This window comes from Octodon degus, unplaced genomic scaffold (genome assembly GCF_000260255.1).
Source record: "Octodon degus isolate 3935 unplaced genomic scaffold, OctDeg1.0 scaffold00013, whole genome shotgun sequence".
NCBI lineage: Eukaryota > Metazoa > Chordata > Mammalia > Rodentia > Octodontidae > Octodon > Octodon degus.
In genome coordinates, this window is record NW_004524589.1 from 6,978,438 (window position 1) to 6,984,407 (window position 5,970).

The following is a 5,970-nucleotide window of genomic DNA, read 5'->3' on the forward strand; positions in this document are numbered from 1 at the left end:
TTTATAGTTCATTAATTTATTATAGAATATTTCAGATGTTTTCAGCAAGGCAGCATATGAGAGAGTAATATAAATAATTTGACCAATGATCCACTTGATAAGCAAACTTTTATAGATTATTTCAATGTCATATAACTTTGTGCACATTTTTTTCATCAAAATGTTTCTTTAAGTTTTAAAATGAGCCAGCAAGTAAAGCCCCTAACATTTAAAAAGCCTAAAATGTGCTATATTTAGTATATCACATCACTGTTAACTGACGAAATTTTTTTCAAATATGAGCTCTGTTGTGTCTTCAAATATAAATCTCAATGTTAGGTAGTAGGACATATAAATGGATTGTATAGTGAGGTTCACAATAAATGAAACAGAGGAATAAAAAGGCAAGTTAATGATATGTATGTTTTATGATGCTTTTTTAATGTGTTTATTGCAGTGTCTCGCTACACAGCTCAGACTTGTAGAAATCCTACTGTTTCCAGCCTCTCCAGTACTGGGATTACAGGCATGTGCCACCACGCCCAGACTTGATGCTGGCCCAGCATGCCAGGGACAGGGTCAGCACACCATGTGGTCTCAGAGATCAAACCCCAATCCCTGCCCTTGCCTCAGCAGGTGCAGTTTGCTGAGATATCCACCTGCCCTAGATTGTCTTTTTTGATAATTACAGGATTAAATGGAGGAAATCCAAGAGTGGAATCAATCCAAATGAATAGATAAGAAACTTTAGTTCAGAGACTATTTTCAAACTCTAGCTTAGATGCTCTGTAAATGGCACCTATCCTTCTAACAGCTGTGTGAGGCATATGACAAAAATAATACAGAGAAATAAAGTAAGACACAATCAGCATAAATTTTGGTATGGTTATCTCCATGGTGAGGGATTATTTCGGAAAGAATTATAGATCCTCCAAAAAAGAGTACAGCTACTTAAGGACAAAGTTAACCAACAATAAAATATTTCAACTGAACTTCTCTGATGTCTTCAATTCTTTTTATGTCCCAATGATTATGTTTGAGTTGAAATATGTAATGCGTAGAATCTATATTACTGCTTTACCTTTGCTGTAGATTTTGTTCTTTAGGAAAACGATGTTTGGGGAAAACCAGGACTCTTCCATGGTCCTGTCACAGTGATTAGAGCAAACATCTGCACAAGTTCTCTTGGGGTAGCTGCTTGTATATTTAATGGATCCACATGGATAGTCCACATACAGAGAGTAAAAGATGGACTTATCTCTGATAACCCTAATATCAACAGCATCTCCACAATACACAGATCATCTATGAATTAACAAATCTAATCCTTATTGTTGAGAAGGCAACTGACATTTAAAGAGGTTAAATAAAAACTTTACATATAGTAAATAATCAATGGCTCATTATTATAGGTATAAGCTTTCAAATATATTGTTTTGTTTATACTCTGATATGTTTGTCAAAAGCACTTTAATTTATCCCAAAAGATATATATTTTAAAATATGTTTTCTAAGAGCCATTTTTGGAACTACACTGGTTTGACTTAACCACTTGAAATATAATTCTCATTATCCCAACTATTTCTTTCTCTTGAATATAACCTGATATAAAAATTATGTCGTAAAATCCCCGAAGGAAAGTATCTAATTGCTTGTCTCCTTGTTCTACAATTAAAACCACTTTCCACTGAACTGAAACATACCTGCAAGCAATGAATATTATCCAGGGATTTGGATAATTAACCTACAATTTTAGCTATTAAAAGGGTCTCAGCAATTGTCCTTTTAAAATATTTGCTACTGATTTGCAATTTACTTAAATTAAAAAAACATCCCATTTTATTATTCAAGCAAGGAATGATCTTACAAATACTGTATCAATTTGCTTTTTCAAAATATTTATCGTATTATTTTATGAAAGTTCTTTTGGAATGAGGTATGCTTAAGGTTCAGAGGTATTTCTTCACCTTTGTAGTTATTACTAAGATCCTTTAGGCAAAGATTACCGTCCATATGAGGGCCGGCAAAATAGCTCAGGGGATAAAATTGCCTACTTGGGCGCACGCAGCAGCCCGGGTTTGATCCCTGGCCTGATCTGCGGGCCCCGCTGACCCGGACGCACTGAGATGGCGATTGAGACTGGGCATGGCCGTGCTTGCCTGTAATCCCAGTACTTTGGGAGATACGGTAGACCCGCAAAAACCTTATTAAAATACAAGAAAAAAAAACCAAGACGACTATCATCAATATAGCTGTACTTCAACAAGGTAGATTTATTACTCCTGTAGGGAGGGTGATAGGAAATGTAAGGAATTGATACGTAACAAATACATAGTATAAAAGTCTGTTACTGAGTTTGGGTTTACAATAGACCCAAGAAATCAGTTTTGCTCTAGACTGGATAATGTCAGAAGGCAGGGACAATTTCATTATTGGTTTGAAAAGAAAAGACTGTCACTGGCTTAGAGTGTTAATAGAAAGATTACTATTTTGTAGGTTGCAAAGAAACCTAGCTTTTGTACTTAGGCAAATTTGTACAGTGTCTTTGTTTTCTCTCACCTTTTCAAAGTCTTAGGATTCATTGGAGGTCGATATTAAGTAAGATTGTTTCATATCATTGAAAAATAAAAAGGTCAGTCCATAAATAATAGGTTAGTGTTTTTTCTTTTTTTTTTATTTTTTTTATTTATTAGAGAGAGAGAGAGAGAGAGAGAGAGAGAGAGAGAGAGAGAGAGAGAGAGGTGTGTGTGTGTGGCCAGCTCAGCCCACCAGGGGGCGGGCTGGCTGGCATGTGGTGCTGGGGGATTGAACCGTGGTCCCTGTGCTTCGCTGAACCTGTTCTAAGTAGGTTGTCTAGACCACTGAGCCATCTCTCCAGCCCCTTTTCTTTATTCTTTTTCTTTTCTTTCTTTTTTTTTTTTTTTTTTTCTTGTGGTACCAGGAGTTGAACTCCAGACTTTGTGCTTGCCAGGTAAGTGTTTATCCTACTGAGCTATCTCCCTGGCTCTATGATAGGTTATTTTCTGAATCTTAAGGATAGCTCTTTAAGTTTTATTTTAGACATTACAAAGATGATTATTAAGAAATCATCTACAAGTGTGGCTATATGTAATGTTTAATATTAAAATACTAACATTAAGATTCTTTTAAAAATGTACAACTTATCACTGATTTTTCATATGATTTGGAAATGTTAATCAAAATTCTTACCTGTGATAGAGGAAGACATGACCAACTTGGCTTGAATTAACTTTCCTAAAGGCAAACACAGAAATCAAAATCTATGACATATTTTCATTATGCGAAAGGAAGAAATGACATTTTATTGATTATCTTTTATTCGCCCTCCAAGCTATCTGCTACCCTTGTGCACCCTACTTCATACTCTGAAGCTGCAGGTTGGAATAGCAATCTCCATATTCTAAATATGAACTTCCAATAAGATGCCCCAAAAGTGAGAAGGGAAACTGAGGCTGGTGTGGTCTCTTCACCACCCTCCTCTCCATGTCCTGGGTATTGTCACTGGGCCAAAGGAAACAGCTCTGGGTTGGTTTCCTTCCCACTCCAGCTGTTTTCAGTAATTGCTCACACTTTTGTCTCCTTTTACCTTTGACTGTGGCACCACCCATGTTTATCATTCTATCCCTATTACACTCTTCTTTGTGTTTTGCCTGTTCCTTCCACATTCCTACTTAGTTCATTAAACTCCCCTCAAATATCCAATTGTAGATTCTTCTGCAGAACAAGGGACAGTAAAGTAAAGGCATGACCAGGAGTTGCTAGAGGTCATACAAGCAAAATGCCAGGGGTTGGCATTTAAATCCATAGTATTGTTTGACAAAAAAGAAATTATTTCTTTGTAGTCAGACGGAATATTGGGAATGCAGTAACAATATAGGCTAAGTATAAGATAAATTGATGCAAGAAATGATAGCAGAACATTATTAAATAAAGTATACAGAGAATAGTACAAATGTTTATAAAACTAATTTATTTTACTTTTATTTGATAATGTAGTCCTAAATTCATATTTCAGTATATTATATATTTGGGTATTGTTGGTAATAATCATATTTGTCAGCAGAAAGCTCAAGAAGTTTCATCTAAAGTATTCCAAATTAGTGTAGCACGTAAGGGTAGATTTTCATTTCCTTCAAACATTTTTTGTCAATTTGCATGTAGAATTAAAATATTTCAGAAAGTTATCACTTCCTCTAGGGATTGCACTTATAGTCCTGAAATGACATGAAGTAAGTACTGTTAAACTAAGGAGTAACATTATTACTTCAAAATCAAAAATTTATTTTAAGAACATACACCCAAAGGTGACGATTAAACAGGTGCAGCTGCAGAAGGTGCATTTCTTATTCTGTAAACCACACTTCTTCTAAAACTCATGATCTACATTAATATTACACATTTCTCTAATTTTTCTTTCACATGGGTGCAAGCTGGAGTGATAGTGTGAATATGTTGGTTTCATTATTAGAATCATCTTGCAAATAATAATATTCTTCTCTATTATCAGAATATCAATGAGAATAGTGATAAAAATGCTTTGAAATTATCTTATTATTCATGAAAACTAAGTGAAATTTTCAAATTTGTTTTGTCAAAGTAGAAAATGTGGGCTGGTCAAATAGCTCAGAGAATTAAAGCACCTGCAATCAGGTACGGGGGCTGAGGGTTTGATCCCCGGGCCTATCATGCTGGCCCCACCCCTGGGGTGTGCGGAGAGGGCAATAGAGGCTGGGTGTGGTGGTGGTACGCGCCTGTAATCCCAGTACTTGGGAGGCTGTAAACAGGCAGATCACTATGAGTCTGATCTAGCAGTGAGACCTTGAATACCCTGTTGAACCTTCCCTAAAATAATAATAAAGTAGAAAATATTCACTATTTGGAAGACCCATGCAGTTAATAATCTACAGATATAGTTTACGTGCTACAATGAATATAAATTTTAACCTGTGTTGTGGATTTAACAAATACAATATCAATGTAGGTCATTATTCAATTAATAAACTTATGCAGCAGAAATGTATTTGGACTGATGGTTAACCATCCATAATCCTTATTTATCTCCTATACATATTTAAGTAGAAACTATAGATCTAAAGTGTAAACATGCATATAATTCATGCATTGTACATTAAAATCATGTAAAAGTTATACATGATATATGCAAAATATATACATAAGCATTAAAGTACAAAAGCTGATGTTGACCAGGAAACTCTACTTCAGCAGGTATAGCTGGCTTGAGGCTAACATACAGCTAAAAAGAACTACAAATGATAGATAAAAGATTTAACAATCACTGACGGCATTTATAAAACAATAAAGACTGTCAGAACATGAAGGCCAAAATTCAGCAGTTCAGAGTACTACAGTGAGGTAAGTCTTGCATTTGTTGGTGTGTTCTCCTTTTACTTTTAAGCTGTTAGTTTATTTCCAATGCAGGTACTGGGACAAAAAGTAATACACCGTATAATTGTAGCAGTACCATGACTGAGCAATTACTAAAATGTACTGCTTCTAAAGACTGAGTATATGCTTCTGAAGAATTAAGAATGAAGGGCAGTGTGCTAGGAGAAAAGAAAACCACAGAGAAATGACCCCTAGCTTCTGAGTTCCATTTTTCTTTAAGACATTTTGTAATGTTTATATTATCTAAGCACAGGCGATAACTCAAGTAAAAGAATCATAAGAACTATGGCTAAGAAATTCCAGAGCTAAGCGAAGATTCAGTGTTCTCACAGGTCAGGGAGATAAATGAGTTCTGACATCTCTCAAGGGAAGTAGCCTTTGCAAATTTTTCAAGAGTTGAAGTAGATGAACTCTGGTGTAAGAACAAACCAGATATGTTCCATTATTAACTGGATTAAGCGGACTGTTTGTCTGTTTGACACAAAATGGTATAAAAAAGTTAAATATGTTTGAAAAATAATATCTGCAAGACACTTTAGAATATTTAAATCAGAAGGTTAGAAA